Here is a 19,085-nt window from a genome sequence, read left to right as displayed (position 1 = left end):
AACAAGCTAATTGAACTGTTTCACTTTGACAATACTTGTTCGGTACAACAAGAGTGGCTTCTTATTATATAGCTAAATTTAACCTAAGTCTTACTGATAAAGTTTGTAAGTTTTGAAATGGTTGAAATGCCAAGAGGAGGGGGGAGTTGAATTGGCTAATTAAAAATTTAGGCAATCTTTAAAGTCTAAAACCACTGGACAATATACTTTCAATCAGTCAAAAACATAGTTAGAGGATTGATTTTACTAAACAAATTATGTTCTGGTATAATCAATCGATTGAAACAGAAAAACAGTCAATTGAAATACTAGGAAAATATAGAAATGAAGATTTACGATTTGGAGCAAGAACAACGAAAAAGAACAGTCAAGATAGGTTCTAATTGATTACACAAACATGCTCAATGCTGCAGATGCCACCAAAACACTCAAGAATATGAAAAAGATGGTTTAAATTCAAGTTCTTTAAACTTTAAATGATTATGCAAGAGAGAAGGGTTAGAGAAAAGATTGGAGCACAATATTTTTATACTATTTCACTCAAACCTGAGCTACATCCAATTTGTCAAGGAAATTTGAGTCTGACTTTGCACAATTTCAAAAGATTTACAAAGTTTACACTCTTACACTTTCAAAATAAGCAAAACACATACCAAACACTCTTGAATCACACAAGAATCACAACAACACAGCAAGACACCTCTTGTAGACCTAGAAAACCACCAGGCACACACACAAAGCTTAAGAAAGATCAAACCTCATTGGTAGCACAGCCTTGGCTACCACAAACACCTTCTCTAAGCTTCAAACACAAGCTAAAAGCTCCAAGAATTGATCAAAGATCAATCTTCAACAGCTGTAGTCTGAATGATCACGAAAGAGAGAGAATTCTAAGGTTTCTAAAACAATTTCGCACTAAAAAATGGTCTTGTTACCTCTCTTTCAAAAATCACAACACTTATAGTCAAACAGTTACGAAATTCAACAGGTTGATTTCCAAATCAATTGGTTAATTTCACTTGACTTAAGTGAAATCAGTCAATTAAAAAATAAATCAACTGATTGAATAAGTCACAGTTTAAGACTATTGCACCTAACCTTTTAACCTATTGAAAATCCATTCAACAGATTAAAAAACACATTTTAACCTGTTGAAAAATATTTCAATACATTAAAAACACAATAAAGACCAAATACATCAAATTAATGCTACAAGGTCTACAATGTGAATTACAAAAATCAAGCACATTGTCCTAATGATTGATCCATGTGGAGGGCACGCGTTCAAGGCTTGTCAAACATGAATATCATCAAATTTCCATAACTTCATCAATGAAGGCATGATTCCAAAGCAATGGCTCCAAGTAGTTCAACAAAGTTTTATCAAATCTTCATGAGACACACCACCCAGGCTTCACATGTCAACAATGTTAAGGCAAAGTGGATAAAATGTTGTGTAGCCAATATGCACAACTTCATGGGCAAGTGAGTCTCCTATGAAATTTTTCAAGCAAAATGCTTAGATCATTAGCAGTTGTAGTGAACTCCAATCTGTTGTGTTGTTGGATTAAACTGCATCATCTCTTGCATTGTAGTAATTGCTTACAACAAAGGAGTTTCAAATTTTAGAAATAATTGTAAAATTATAGTCTCCCACAAGGGTTGCCCTCTACGTATTGCTTTCCAACTTTCCATTATTTATTTTCATCATTGCATGTAAATCCCTTCCTACTTCATAATAAAAGCTGGGTTATTTAAAAAAAATTAAGGATTAAAGTGTTTAAATATGTAGGTGCCCAACATGAAGGTGTTTGATACTGTAGTTTTAAAATACAAGAGTATTAATTTAGAAGCAAAAAATATTAAAAAAATATTAATTTAGAGCAAGGCCCTTGAAAACCTGGATGATTAATTCAAAAACCCAAATACCTAGTCTTAGTTCCATGTATTGCTCATGGACTTGTCTCTTTCTGAGGACATGCACACAATGCAGGGTTGAACTTTGGTGCCAAAAATATCTTTAATCACTGCAATTTTACTTATCATTTCAATTCACCACTTTAAGTCAATGCATGCAGTTCCTTAGCTAGAGTTGTTGACATTATATAATAATAATAATAATAATAATATCAATGCACTTACATAATCTAATAATATGATCTTTCTTATTACCATGGATACACATTATTATTCATGAAAACAATGAAATGAGGAAGGGTGTTGGTTCTGTCATGAAGAAAAGTATGAGTGGTTATGCTTTTGTAGGATAGGGTTTTTGGACTTGACCTTCATCTCTACCAAATCCCCTTATTCTCTCATTTACCCTTTTCTTTATTTCGGTTCCTTCTTTTTTAGTTCTACTCTACCACTGTCTTTTTTTTTTCATTTCAATTTTGTCCCTTCTAATTAACCAAATAAAATTCACAATATTCTATGTGTTTGTGGCCCAACCAAACCCTTTTTCAGTCATATCCCTTGTTCTTATTATTGAATCATTATGGGATTAAAGTTTAATGAGAACAAAAGCATGTTCCTTCACCCACCCCCATTTTGAGGAAGAAAATTTTGGCTTCCCACCAAATCCTCGCCACTTTGCATACACACATATACTATTTGTTTATTGAATGAAATAAAAAATCGAGAGAATTAAAAAAGATGGTTAAATACTTGTCTGGATTGGTGAAGTATGCTAACAAAACTATTTTAAGTAAGGAAGTAATATTAAAGATATTCTAACATAAGTTAATGTAATGTAAATTAATTGAATCTAGAATTATCGTACTCTAAACTGAATTCGAGAAAAAAACTATGAATTAATGATTGAAACATGACCAAAGATATGCAACGGAATTCGAGTAAAACCTTATCAAATTGATTGTTATAATAAATGTATTAAAACTTCATAATTTACTTGTCTATAGTATTAAAACTTGTCTTAATCTAGCAGCAGTTACTTGTAATGTCCCATTTAAAATATAACATAATTAAATCAAACATTACACAAAATAATATGAGAAGCAAAGTCTTCGAGTATAAACACTACTCCTTGCAACTGTCCAGAAGTAAACAGGAAATAAACTAAGGCACACCACGATGCCAGTAACAAGATAGAGTAAGGGATCTAAAGTTTTCAAAATAGAACCCAAAGACAAGACAATACATGGGCCATAGCCCTAAAAGAAAACTCAGATAAGCGGAATCCAGTCTAGATAGGCTATGCAGCGGAACCTCCATCACCCTAATGACCATGGGGAGTTCTCGCATCTGCTCACATCAATAAATTTATGATCATCGTAAATAGAGAAAACCACACACGACACACAAATAAGCAAAAAGGGTAAGCTAGAGTAAAAAATGATTTATCACCCCATTTCATACATTTCAGGTATTCCAAAGATACATGCATCAACCAATCATGCTACGACTTGCAAATAATACACTAAGACTCAAGACACGACTTATCCGGATACATATAATTAGTCAGATTCAGCGGATGCTTGCATTTATGGTGGCCTTTACTACTCTATCGAGCTACTCTATCGAGCTAATTGTTACCGTGTGTTTCATCCCCCCATGCACAAGGTTAGCCTTAAAGTGTTCCAGGCCTCCTGCTAGTCTCACCACTTGAGTCAGTACGCTCTACGTTAGACTAACTAACTCTTTAGAGTGTCAGGATGCAATCCTTACCTTGAATCCTTACTAAATTATATAAATGAGGCACCACCATAAACTCCCACTAACAAGGGTAATGGAATTATGTCCTGACCAAATGAGGCACCACCATGAGATCTCACCTAGAGATTCATTAAATTACGCCCTGACCTGTGAGGCACCACCATGAAACTATCGTGGAATTACGTCCTAACCATACCAACATCATGTTCCATTAATCAATATAGAATCATTTCTCATGCCAATTCCGTGCCACTTTTATAACCAACCATGCCATACATGTCACATGCCAAGATCATGTTAAACTTATCCATCGCAGCCCATACAATCAGACCTTACATACTTATTCAAATACTCCATACTGTAAATAGGGTAATCCAAACCAAGCTTGCAATTAACAACCAAAAATATGAAAAGAACAGCCATGGAGCAATTTCCGCGCTAGTCTCGCTCAAGCCAGGACCCCTCGCTCAAGCGAAAGAGGTTTTTCACTCAAGCTATAGGTCCTCGCTTAGGCGAGACTGTCAAAAGAGAGCCCTACAAGACTCGCGAGTTCTCGCTTAGGCGAGCCCTGCATGATATCAAACTTTGGGCACTTGATTCCTAGGTGTTAGTACTACACTTTAATTTGTATTGAATCTTTATAATTGGGTCTGTTAATTTAAAATGTTATAACTAATGTTATTAATCTTTTATATTTTTCTTATGCTTCAAGTTAGTAAAACTACAACAAATAAATACAAGAAAATGAACTAAAAATAGTGAACAATGTATTTAACATAAAATTGTTCAAACAGTGAACCAATTTTTACAGCAAAACTGGACAACAATAGTCTGAATTAGTTTTGATAGCAAGGATTGTTGTCCCCTCTCCCATACTTTAGAAAAAACGAAAAAAATAAATTATTATGTACAAACTAAGCCTTATTAGGCCTATTAGTATGTAGCCTTAGTAGGTCATATGTTCCTATAGGACAATTGCAATTGTAACTGTCAAATAATTAGAAGTAGTTACTTGTTGTTCAGTTGGTGAGTGTTTGCCTCTTGTATGTTACTCTATACATAGAGCATGGTCTTAAAAATTGGCTGATTTTTTGTTGGTGTATAAATAGAACATGGATCAATTTCCATCAAATCGTGGATGGATGCATGATAGGTGTTATATAGGAAGAGGTGCTTTGAAAGAGTCTTTTGCCGAAAATATTGTTATCACAATGATGGGGAAGTTCGATGTCCATGTAGTAAGTGCAACTGTACAAGGATTTTGGAGGAAAGAATTGTGAAGGTTCACCTCTATAAACATGGTTTCAAGCCTAATTGTTGGGTTTGGGAGGATCATGGTGAACAAATGCTAGAAGGTGATTTGGATAATGTTAATACTTGCATGGGTTTGGGAAGGAATCGTGGACACGGTCATTCACAAAATGACCAATTTATGTCAATGCAAGACATGGTGCATGATGCTCTTGGGCAACAAGATTCATTCCAACCAGCAACTTAAATTAACATGGAAGAAGCTCCAAATGAAGAAACTTAAAGATTTCATAATCTTTTGTTGGTTGCAAATACGCAATGTATGAAAAGGCATCAAACTCCAAATTATCAAGATGTGTCAGCCTATTAGCTTGCAAGTCTAATTGGAATGTTTCTGAACAATGCTTAAAGTTTATTTCCAAAATCCATCTAGATGTAACACCCATCAAAACAGGTTTGCCTAAAAGTTACTATGATGCTAAAAGGTTAGCGTCGAAGTTGGGATTAGATGCTAACAGGATTGATTGTTGTGTGGATGGATGTTAGAATTAATTAATGAATTAATTCTATTATGTGACTCATTTGAAATATTATGATGGGTCTAATTGTGATTTAATAAAATTTAAAGACCTATTGGTTATTATGGGAAGTGATAATAAAATAAAATAAAGATAAAATAAAAACCAACTTGATGGGAATTGGTTTATAAAAGGAATTGAGGTTCTGTCTCTAGCCATAAGGTTCTTTTCACAGTAACCTATCAAGAACGCATCCTCACAGGATCTCTTACGGATCAAGGTTAGTGCTCTATTGTGTTTTATTGTGTGAGAATCTTAAATCTTAAAGATCCTTAATTGTTTCACTTGTGGTATCAAAGCATGTGTTATAGGATTTATGATTCTTCATTTATGTGATAATGTTTCCTAATTAGATAAACCCTAATTATGAATTTAGGGAATTTCTAAAATTATAAACTCTAATTAAAGGTTTTAAGGGGTTTTATGTTTTCCGCTGCTTTAAAGATTGAATGCGAATACCATAATTTTAATTGCGTCTGTGAAATTGCGTTGAGAAAATTGCATCCGTTGTGTGAAGATTGAACGAGAATCGAATTTTGCTACCATTGAATAATTGCGTCCCATTGTGCTTTAATTTTAATTGGAATTGTGTGCTTTTCACTGTTACATGTATGTGATCAAGTGCATTGAATGAAAGCAAATCACTATTACATGATTTTATTTTATCAATTGCATCTGATTGGCATTGAATGATTTAATTGCAAATTGAATTAAAGTAAAGCATTGAATATTTACGCTTTTCATGTAAGATTTGCTAAATTTAATTCATTAAATAATTAATAAATTAATAAATGCGGGTAGTGGAGCTTTTATGGCATTAAATGTTGATTGTTATGATGTGAAAAAGTACTAGCTCAAATGGTTGAGAGTACTTAATTATGTGAGAGGACTTGCGTTCAAGTCCTATGTATGCCATTTGTTTGTTATTTTAATTATGTATTTGTTTATATAATATGTTGGTTGTGTTGTGTGATATTATATTCTTAAATGAGTAAGAATTATCACGAAACATGAATTGGTTGGATGGTTATGTACTGAATTAACATTGGCATGGTTATAGGTTCAAATTTCACGAAACATGTATGCCAACCCAGTTTTTGGGTTTTTGAATGAAGGGCCTAGCGGTGATGATCAAACCGCCAGGCGACGCGAGCAGTATGTCTCTATTCTTATATTTTTTATGGTTATGGGTTGGTTTTTAATCGGGAAATGAGTGAGTTATTCAGTTGTTGGCTATTGGAGGCTAAAATAGTTGAATTCGCTTGAGATTAGAAATGAATTGGATAACATTTGATATGAACAAATTTTAGGGTTGGCAAATTGGGGGTTTAATTATTCGAGTTCAATTATTAGGAAATTTCACTAGAATCTTGCTAGATAATAGTTAGAATTGAATATTGTGCCATTGTGGTTGTGTTCGTCTACAAAACAGAGGAGAATTGGACAGAGAAATTCGAATAGGGGATACTGGCAGACCTTAGCAAGTGTAACAGATCTTGAGAATTTCTAGGTCTGATGCACTGCCTGGCGAACTATAGTGTACCATTGGGCGACAACTTTGCACCAGTGGCATTCTGAAGGATTAAAGTGTGATGGTTTGGGTGGGATGATGATAACTTTTAGCATGAGGTGGTATTGAGAAATTAGTGAAAATTGATTGAAATTGCATATCTGAAGGGTTAGAGAGAAACATGTTTAACGACATAAGAGTAGAACAAAAGAATGGATTGGAAAATCTGCATGCTAATGGTAATGTAGCTGAGATATAAAATATTGTAGTGGTTGGTATATGTTATCCTAAGTGTAACTAGTCGGCTTGGAGAGTTGGCTTAAATCAATTGGTGCATAGAAGAATAAATGGCATTTTAAATACCAAGGCAGGGATACAAGACTGTGGTGGTGTCAGGGTAGTAGAACAACCACAAGAAATAGTATTAAGAAGATCTCACAGAGATAAAAAGTCTGTTATTTCGAATGACTGTGTGGTTTATCTACAAGAGTTAGAGAATGACTTAAGTATTGATAATGATCTAGTTTCATTTTCAAAAGCCATTAATGGTGATAATTCTGATAAGTAGTTAGATGAGCTTAAATCAATGACACATAATGACATGTGGGACCTTGTGGAATTGCTAGAAGGATACAAAAGAGTTGGGTGTAAATGGGTCTTTAAGACCAAGCGTGACTCTGAAGGCAATATCGAACATTACAAGGCCCGACTTATTGCCAAAGGTTTTACTTAGAAAGATGGCATTGACTATAAGGAAACATATTCGTCTGTTTCTAAGAAAGATTCTTTTAGAATTATCATGACATTAGTAGCTCATTATGATCTTGAGTTGCATCAAATGCATGTTAAAACTACTTTTCTGAATAAGGATTTAGAAGAGGATATTTATATGGACCAACTGGTGGGGTTCACGAAAGAAGGAAAGGAACATATGGTGTGTAAACTTGAAAGATCAATATATGAACTTAAGCAAGCTTCTCGACAATGGTATCTTAAGTTCAATGATATTATTGTGTCCTTTGAATTTACGAAAAACACTATTGATAAGCATATATATCTGAAGGTCAGTAGGAGTAAGTTTATATTTTTTACTTGCGACTAATGATCTTGGTCTATTAAGTGAGACTAAGAGGTTTCTCTCCAATAACTTTGAAATGAAAGATATGGGTGAGACATACTATGTGATAGAAATAGAAATATTTCGTGATAGATCATAAGGACTGTTAGGTTTATCATGAAACACATATATTAATAAAGTTTTAGAGAGATTCAGAATGGATAAATGTTTAGCATCTCCTGTTCCAATATAGAAAGGAGACAAGTTTAGTCTCATGCACTGTCCAAAAAATGATTTGGAACGAAATAGATTGAAAATATCCCTTATGCATCTGTTGTTGGGAGTTTGATGTATGCTCAAACATGTACAAGGCCAGATATTAGCTTTACAGTTGGTATGCCATGTAGATACCAGAGTAATCTAGGACTGGAGCATTGGAAAGATGCAAAGAAAGTTTTAAGATACCTACAAGGAACAAAGAATCACATGCTTACTTATTGAAAATCCGATCACCTTTAAGTGATAGGTTATACAGATTCAGACTTTGTTGGTTGTATGGATACAAGTAAGACTACATTTGGTTATGTGTATCTATTAGCTAGAGGAGCGATTTCATGAAAAAGTGCGAAGTAGTTTGTCATTGATGCATCCACCATGGAAGCTGAATTTGTGGCATTGCTTGAATGCAAATTTTGTCATAAGCCAAGATATCAACAGCAAAACACGGGAGCAAGTATCAAAAAACAAGTTCCTGTAAAGGCAATGTTTTATTTGCCAATTATTCAAAGGTTACAAAGAACGTATGCCTTAACATAAATTGTAGGAGAAATGACATAATCTATTTAGAAAGATATTGATGTTAGAAAGATAATTTATTTAGACATAATCTTGATGTTATGCATATTGAAAAAAATTACTTTGACAACCTTTTTAACATCGTGATGAATGTGAGTGGGAAGACAATAAACAATGAGAAGGCCCGAATGGACTTAAATTTGTATTGTAAGCGAACAGACTTAGAGCTAAAGTCACATCCCAATGGAAAGATTTTCAAGCCAAAAGCAAATTACACACTTTCATAAGACCAAGTAAAACATGTGTGTTAATGGCTAAAAGATCTTAGGATGCCTGACATATATTCTTCCAACTTGTCAAGAAGTGTTGATATCAACAAATGTAGAGTGATTGGGATGAAAAGTCATGATTGTCATATTTTTAATGGAATGTTTACTTCCTATAGCATTCAGTTTTTTGCCAAATCATGTTATAAATCCTTTAACTGAGGTAAGTCATTTTTTTAAAAACTTGTGTTGTACGACATTGGAGGAGGAGGAGCTTACTAGGATGGAACAAAACATTTCTATAATTCTTTGCAAGTTGGAAAGAATATTTCCCCCCAGCTTTCTTTGATTCTATGGAACATTTGCCTTTCCATATAGCATATGAAGCAAAACTAGGTGGACCAGTTCAATAGAGGTGGATCTACCCATTTGAAAGGTAACAACATGAGATCTTAGTCTTCAGATTTTTCATTTATAATTTCAATCCTAACATATTTCTTTCATAACTATATATTCATGGGATATGCCAAACGATTAGTTAAGAATAAAGCTAGAGTTGAAGGATCTATTTGTGCTTCATATTTGCATCATGAGACAACTCATTGTTGTTCCCATTATTTCAACAAATATATGTTAAGTCAACAAAGTACTAGGAATGAGGCTGACATTGAAAGTGAAAGGGATATGTCAATGTTATCCATCTTTGACCAACTTGATCGTCGCTCTGGGAGGGAATTGACTCATTGGTTAACTGATGAAGAATTAAAGTTGGCTTATGAAGTCAAACCATACCTTGAGTAAGACCAACACAAGATTATTTTTCAAAATATTTTATTGATATTATTAAATTATTAGTGACCTAATATCATCATTGTTGTGGACAGCTCCTTCTTACAATTTAATCAAATAATTGAGTCAAATGCTTCGACTCATATACATGCAAATTTCTCATTGTGGTTTTAGGGAACAAGTATGTATCATCAAATTCTTCAAATTACTTCTAAATGCGTTTTTTAATCATTCATTTAATAAATTCACACCTTTTATATTTGTAGGTTCATAATGATCCTTTAAGTGTGAGGAACCAACATCTTAGAGATTTATCACTAGGTCCTTTAAGGTGTGTAAAAGAGGCACACCTTCTTTGTGAATGGGTACCAATTCCATACTTGTGCATAGAGCCAGGGAAAGAGAACAATAAATAGTGGGGTTCAATGTAAAAGGGCTTATAGAAGGAAGTGAAAATGATTTCCATAGTGTGATTCAACACATGTATAAGGTGGAGTACAATTCTTCAACATCTAAAAAGAAAATTGTATTGTCTTATTATGATTGGTTTGATCCATCAAGAAGGGGTACAAGAGTGGATTTAATATGGTGTTGTGGATATTCGAATGGATAAAAGATATATGTTATTTAATCCTTTTATCATTGCACATAATGTACGACAATTGTATTATGTACCATATCCATCATCACACACAAACAAACATGGTTGATGTGTTGCAATAAAAACGAAGCCTAGAGGTCATATAGATTGTACTGATGTATAAGTCGAAGTGCCATACCAAGTTGAGTAAATTTCACATGTTAATGACATCATTGAAGTTGAAAAAGTTGTCGGGTTATAAGATTTACAAGTGGATCTGAAGAAGTGGACATCATCAATGTATCATTAGTTGAAGGTCATATGAATGAAGAAACAAATGAATGGGAAGAAGGCAATGAAGAAGGAGAAGGAGAAAGTGAAGATGATTATAAAGATGAATTTGACATCTCTAGCTCTAAATAGATGTAGGCATGTTAAGTAGATGTATTTTGGACTCATTTGTTGTAAAGAACTTATACCATATAATTAATGTTGATGTACTTTTTATTATGTATAATTATTTACTTTATTGTTTGTGGTGCTTAGTTTAACATATAAGTGGTAAAATTTAATTTATACTTGTAGATGTCATCAAGAGGTTTGAGTCGTCCTCGTCCCCCATCCCCTCGTGCCAATAAGGGAAAAGAGAAAGGGAAAAATCGTATGTGATAAAATTGTTATCTCGTATAGACAATCTACCTCCATCATCCACTCAACCTACTACACCTACTACATTTACTACACCACCTAATGCCCCCATCAGTGCAACCACCCCACCAGCAATGAATGTTGCTGGGTTGACACCAATACTTCCCCCTATTGTTGGATTGAGTGGACCAGTAGCCCATGTTGCCCCATCTATGGTACCACTAGTTAATCAATGCACCTCATCCCTTTCCCCCATTGTTGGTTCTAATCCATCAACTCCTGCAGCAGATGTTGCACCGACACCTTTAACACACATCCCAAGGACATATTCAAATTCAGTAGTTAGTGATATTGATGTGCAAAAGGAGGTTGGTGAGCGTCCTATGATACGTCTTATGGGAGGAGGATAAGAATATAATTATTGTGTATAGAATTTATTTTAGTAGCTGAATTTACTACATTCTAATCACTTGACCTATTTGAATTTCTTTTGGTATGTAGGTTTTATCCATCAAAAGTTGCATCAAAGGCCATCACAGTCACCAATAAACAACAATTCGATGAGCCATGGTTAAAATGGGGAGATATCCCTAAAGGAGAGAAGGCTTTTTTCTTCCAACGATTTAAGGTGTTCATTAAAGTTAGTTTACAGAATTTATGCATTTATTACTTTGCTACCTGTTGTAACTTGTTTCTGATTTTGTAACACATTTCCAGAAGTGTAAGTAGTTTTACAATTAGCTTGAAGTAGAAATTTCAGAACCAATTTCGGTAAGATTAAACATTATTCATAACTACAACATGCAAAGTGTCGGAGTGACTAAACTTTATATTCAACTGAATGTGTGTTTTGGGTTTTGGTGTCATGTGTTTCAGCTTTTGATGTTGCAATGTTGTAATGTGTTTCACCTTTTGGTGTTGCATTCTGCACGTTCGAGGAGTCCTTTACTTTGACTTGTTTTCATTTTTTGATGCTTGAATATGAGATGATGTGTGAATCCCATTTCAGTTTTTTGGTTGTTTGTTGTGGTGACACTAGAATCAGCCCCTTCTTTAGTGTTAGTCCATTTTATAGTGGATATGCAAAAGGATTTCATGTTGCTGATGTATAAAAAATATTATTGGATACATACATATATTTATTGAGGCTTGATCCATTCTAAGTTTATTATAATATCAAATGAGTAAATAATTATTTGTTGACAGTGATCAAACAAAGGACTCAAAGTGGTTGTTATGTGTGCATCACATTTTGGCATAATCTTATGACCTTAAATCTCTTCATGTCATACTTTTTTTAATTTCAAAACAGAAATTTAAAGACTATTTAGCAACTGTTTGACTATGGGTAACAACTATTTTTTATTACCTCAAAATTAAAGATTTTAGTTTCCAATTTTATATCTCATTCTAAGTTTGGCAAATTACTTAACTATTTATGTGACTGTGTGTGGTTGCATTGCGACACTCTCTAGACTCTTGACCTTGATCATTTGAATAGAAACTTTCTATCTTATTATTCTAAACAATCATATGAATTATTCTTAAGCTGTTTATATATATATATATATTATTCTTCTCTAACCCTTTAACCTAAAATATACTTGTAATAAGATAGGTATACTTGGAGAATTTTAGTTTGGATTGTTTCCCTAGTGGTTCTTATGTGTATATAAGTAACATTTTTGTTCTTCAATTCAAATAACATCTTATTAAAATTGTTGTAGGCCTGACAATTTTTATCACTCATACAGTCTCATCACTCCTCAAAGTAGACAACATGTCATAGTCTCATAGTCATCTTGTTTTATTTTTTCTGCCCATTGTCATGTTTAATGTATTCATTATGCTTCATAGAGAACTATGTCTTGGAGGGTTGAGGATGGGGATAGAATTGTGAACAATTTTCACTCTAGAGCATCTCATATACTCTCAGAGATGCTTAAAGAAGCTAGAAAAGAAGGTAACAAGCCTGATTGGATAGGAACTTCTGTTTGGAACGGTTTGTTGGAAAAGTGGAACATGCCCACATATCGAGAAAAATGCGATAAAGCTAAAAAAATTGTGCATCAGAAAAAGTGGAACATTACACATAGGGGGATCTATTAGCGTGCATGATCACTTTATTCGTTTGGTACGACATATTTAATATACTTTTATATTTATTTATGATGTATCACAAATTGCTTACTTTATAATTTTTTCTCTTTGCAAACAGAAACACTTAGTCGTGAAGTTCATGTTGATGAAATCTTTCAACAAACACATATGAAAGAGTGCCGGCGATTTTGTTGACAAAAGATCTAGACGAACGCATGTTAGGTTTTTCCAAGATTATTACAAGTTTACACATAAATTATTTCTTTAATATTTTAATACATACATGTCTTGTTTTAACAAGAAGATTTTCAAAGTAGATTTTCTGCAGCATTATGTGAGATCGATTATGTCGTTGTCTCACAATGCACCCCCCTAGACCTTGTTAGAGAGGAGAGATTGAGGAACAGGTCTTGGTTAGTGTAAGACCCGGGAAAAAAAATTAGACTAAAGAAAAACACATGAGAAAAATTAATGGCTTGATTAATATTGTTGATTTATTTAATTTAATTAGGTTATTAAATTATGAAATATGAAATAATTATTATTTGAGTGATTTAAGTTATTGTGGTATTTATAATAATTATTTAAGTGATGTAAGTTATTGTTTTAATTATTTTAAATTTTAATATTATATTTAATTTTACAGATATGTGTATATATTTAAGTGGTGCATTTTATAACGTGGAAAAGTATATTGTTTAGTGATTATGCATGTGTTCAACCTGTTGGGTGCAAGGGTTCGATTTTGGTTAGCTAGAAAAAGATAGCTTACATTTTGTTATTTTTTTTAACTAATTAATTGTGGTGGATGGACAAGATAAGTCTATATGTTATTCGTGCACAATATATGTTGAGAAAGCTTGTAGTTTGGTGGTTGTTGTGATGGCTCCTAGTGCGACAGTATGTGTTCGAAACCTGTACAGCCTATATTGCGTGGAGAGGAAAGGAAGAGACTGCGGGAAGTGTAAGTCCTAGAAGGATTGCTACATGAGGTAGGGGAAGCCAACCTTGCTTTCTTCTCTTGTTTTCTTTTTGTTTGCTTGATGAATAAAACTTGAAAAGTATGCATGTGTAGTGTAGGGGAAGTTAACAATGTTTTTCTACTTTTATCTGTTATATTTGGTCATATGCTTAAATGTTTGGGTGTTGCTCCTCTTGTTGTTTTTGAAGTTGAACTTTGTTTGGTTACATATGAGACTTTGAGGATGGGTATGGGTTTATGGTGCAATTTGTGTGTAGTTTTGTTATAGATTGATTGTAGATTACTCTTTGGATGGGACATTATTGCCTATACACTAGCCATTTTTCTTGGTGCAACTTTATGTTATTTTTCTTCATCCGTTAGCTTTGCACCTTGCCATGGTAACAAATACATTTAACTTTCTTTTAAGTTTTTGGGGTTCTTTGTTTGAGTGATTATTCGCATTATCTTCACACCATTAATTTCATGCTTGGTTGTTTGAATGCAGTGACATGGTGTAGTTGTGTTGTCAGGGGTTGTTTTAATGTTTGCATAGTGTCTTTACTTTGCTTGTAATGTGCCATGTATTGACTTTAGGGTGTGGGTAACTTATTGATGTTTAAGTATTAATTTATCTCTTATGTTTTATGTGAACAGTGGCACTTTTAAGGGGATAGGTGCAGTGTTATTTACGTGGTTATTTGGATACATGGTGATGGGGTACATGGTATTTTGGTGTAGTAACGAAGATGGTGCAGCCATGCATGCCTTGTTGCATTTTTTTTATCTTATTTTTGATGACTTTACTGCAGGTTTTGAGTCATCTTTTGTTGGTTATGCTGCCCTTGGTTGCCAAAGGTTCTATGATGTGTGTTTTGTTAAGAATTATTGGGATTGATGTCTTTTAAATCTAAGCTTGGTTTTTGGAAACTTTTAATGATTTATTAGTTTTTAGAATAACCTGCATCAAGTGTGTTTTTACGTTGTAGTACAAGTCTCCTTTAGTAGTGTAATGTGTTCATTGATGGAGGAAAAGTCACCTTCTTATTGTTTTATTCTCTTTCTTCCTTTTCTACTATCTTTCATACGTAAATGCACATTTTTTGTGGGTTATATTTCTTGTTTTCCAGCATGCATACCTTTCTTGAATATATGTGGGTGAAGGCAATTGATTGGATGGGACATTTGTTTTCTTGGATATATGTGGCCTACGTTTGTTCCTTTTCACAAAAGAAGTTAATGCATGAATAAGCTGCATGGATTTATGCTTTGGACAATGACATTTTGACTACTAAATTTTGACAACTTTCTCTCACATGAGGTGTCATCTCTTAAATGGTTTTGGAATATTGAGAATGAGAAAATGAAAAAATGAAAAACCAATTAGAAAATAACACCTAAGGTTGTAAGAGAAAGTTGTCAAAATTTAGTAGTCAAAAAATCATTTTCCTTATGCTTTTATTGTATTATTTTCTTTCACCTAGAAAACCTTTTGTTTTGTTGCTTTTGAAATGCGGTGCGGTTCTTTATTTTCTCTTTCCATTCTCTATGCGTCAGGGTCTATTCATATTTACCACAAAGTGTCTTATGAAAACAAAATTCTTTTCGATTTAGCTTTAGCATGTGGGGGGCCAATGGAAGATTGTGGTAGACCAAGCACTGCATGCATAATTAGCGTTTTTATTCTCTTTTCATGTGTAGGTTATTTTTGTGTGCGTTATTTTTGTCTGCATGTATAATTTTTGCATGCGTTATTTTTATGTGCAGGTTCTTTTATTTTTCACGTACAGGGATAATTAGCGGTTTTCTTTCGTTTCGTGTATAACTTAGAATGTGTAGTTTTATTAAAATAAGATATGAGTTAGGTGATTGGTGGTATTTCTTGGTTTGTATGGGTTGCATGGTATGGAGTTTAAGTGGTGGTTTGAGGAAAATTACTTGAGTGTGATGTTATATTGTGTTGGAATGAATGTCATTCGTTGGGTTTATGAATGTATTATTTGATAAGTTGATGTGTTTATATTATGGTTTATTTCCTATGCATGATGTGATGGTGTATATTTTGTTGGCAATATGTAATTATCATGGGTTGCATGTTGGGAGTGTTTTGCCTTGTTTGAAAGCTCTTGGTGGAATTAAATGTTGTGTGAGGTTTTTCGTACCTAGGAACCCAGTGAAGACTCTTTCGCCTGTGTGAAGCAGTGGAAATGGGTCCTCTTCGCCTGTGTGAAGCAGTGGTAGAGGATTGGTTCAAGTGTTGTACTCTCTCGCCTGTGTGAAGCAGTGGGGAGGGGATAGATGTTTTCCCTTATTTTGGCTCGTTGCAAGTATAGTGCTTCATGTGCGATGCATCGACATTTTTACTCATAATTCCTTGAAGGATAAGGGAGACAGTCTGGTTGCGTTAAGTGGGACATATCGAACCATCTGTTCTAAGAAACTAGATGTTGTTGTGGGGTGAGAGGCCGCGGAAAACCAAAACTTGATTATGATCATGATGTTTAAAGATTTTAGATGAATGTGATGCTATGTTTGGTTTGGTATGATTTGTTGGATTTTGGGGTTGTGTATTCAAACCAAGGATGGATTGTGATCATAATACTTAAGTATTACTTGAATGCGCCGTTGAGTATTATTGAACATGTTTTATTTACGAATTTCTTGTATAAATATCATTGTTTATGGTTAGCTTACCCCTATTTGTTCAATTGTGTGTTTGTTGTATGTGTGATGATCATATAACATGTGTGTTATATGGGAGCAGATGATATTGCAGATTACTCTTGGCATGGAGTAGATTGACGAGAGGCTGGGGTGGACTCGGGAGTTTTTATAATATATTTAGTTGTTTTAAATCAGATACTAAAAATTATGTAATTTTCTTTTATCCACAAATGTTATTGGAAGTTTTTGACAAAGTGACGTTTGGAATTATGTAATTTAAGTTAAATTAAAAAAAAATTATTAGTATATTTTCAATGATAATCCTTTTTCGTCAAATGCGTTCGTTTTCTAACTATCCCTGATATCCCAAAATTAGGGTGTAACAGTTAGAGGCAACAGGTGGAAGGTACAAGGGATGAGTATATGGAGTTGGACATATGGACTATCGAGATGATTGTGTTCAGAGTCACTTAAAACAAACACAGACGTGTTCTAGTCAACAAGTTCCTTTGGAAAAGATTAATGAACTTTGACAGCAACTAGTAACTACCAAGGATCGAATGTTAGAGTAAATTCATGAATGAGTACTCAATTTCAAAACCAAATGCAAACCCAATTCCAAACCTTCCAAAATTTACTTGGTACATTCATGTAGTATCTCCCACCTTGAGTAGCGGTTGCTACAAAAAATATTCTTCAACCACCAAACACTCAACAACAACAAAATCAAGAGTAGGAGGACAATCCATAAGTGCAACAAAATGATGAAGGCCAAATTAATCCATCTCATCCTTATACTGAGGGGAAAACATTATGTTATATTAGGAACCTTTATATTAGTATGTTTGGATGGTTTTGTAAGGTTTTGATTGTAGCAGTTTTAACTTAGATACAACATTGTGTTTCTGAGGTTTGGAAAACATTACACTACAAAAAAACGTGTAAATAGCGACAATTATTTTTGTAATTTGCATCATTTTTAACCGTCGTTCTTTACTCGAGTGACAGTTTCTAAAAATATCATAATTCTTACCGTCACAAAGCATAATATGGCGGTTATGGATGAACCGTCGCAACAACCATCATTTTATACTATATATACAGTGACGGTTTTAAATAGGTAAAAAACGTTAACTAAAACTGACGTAATATTTTAATTGGATAACAAATATAATGGAAAATACGATACTTTAAACTGACACTATTATTATTAAATTATGACATTTCTAATTGTCACCATTATAATTAATTATATTTAATTCTCAGACTAATTATATCATTATTTAGTGTATTAAGTGTCGCAAATTTTAATATTTAATTATTTATTATTTTTTAATATTTATTATACTTTCATAATTTAATAAAATTAATTTTTGATGATAATTTAAAATATATAAAAAATTAGAACACTATAAAATAGAAATTAATAAACTAAATTCTTTCATTGTCAATATAACATAACTATACCAAAGTACCAATTCAAACATCTACAAAAAATAAAGGCAACATTAAGAGTACCAAAATATTCAAGTATCCAAACAAAATGACAATATTAAAAGTCCGAAGCCTAAGGTGTTTTGCTTCCACCACTTGATCCTAGTATATATCGTGTGAAGATGGCACACCATTTCCAACATATAGTGCCTGCAATGAAGTCTAAGGCATATTATAATTTTTTGTTTCCACCACTTGATCTGATGATGAAGGTGTGACCACCACCACCTCCTTAGAAGCTCCCTCAAGAAGGATCACTAGAAGCATGTCAAGAGGGGAGTCTTCTATTCCATCATCTTTATCTTTGTTTTGCATCACCTTAGTTTGAATTCACTAAGTTGGTTTCTAGTTGACTTATTTTGGTTGACTTGTTGACTTTGACCCCAAAGTTGACCTTTGACCAAGATTGGATTAACTTAAACCAACATGCTAATTCTTCTTTGTCTTGTTTTGTAGGTAATTAAGAAGAAGTAGAGCATGGTTAGGTAGCACATGGTGATTGGAGCACATGGATGATGTGGAAGAGAGAGGAAAGCAAAAAGCATAAAGCAAAAGCAAAAGTAGACATATACCTTGTCTCCTTTTGCCTTTTTGGTTTATTCCTTTGAAGGCTACTTGGTCTCCTTCCTCTTTTGGCCTAGAATCCTCATGGGAATGCATCCACCAATCATGTTTCTTCACTTGGTCGAGACTTCACTAGCTTTAGGTTTCTAGGGT

Source organism: Vigna unguiculata, chromosome 8 (genome assembly GCF_004118075.2).
Source record: "Vigna unguiculata cultivar IT97K-499-35 chromosome 8, ASM411807v1, whole genome shotgun sequence".
Lineage (NCBI taxonomy): Eukaryota > Viridiplantae > Streptophyta > Magnoliopsida > Fabales > Fabaceae > Vigna > Vigna unguiculata.
The sequence above is the reverse complement of the archived record's forward strand: the minus strand, read 5'-3'. Positions refer to the sequence as shown.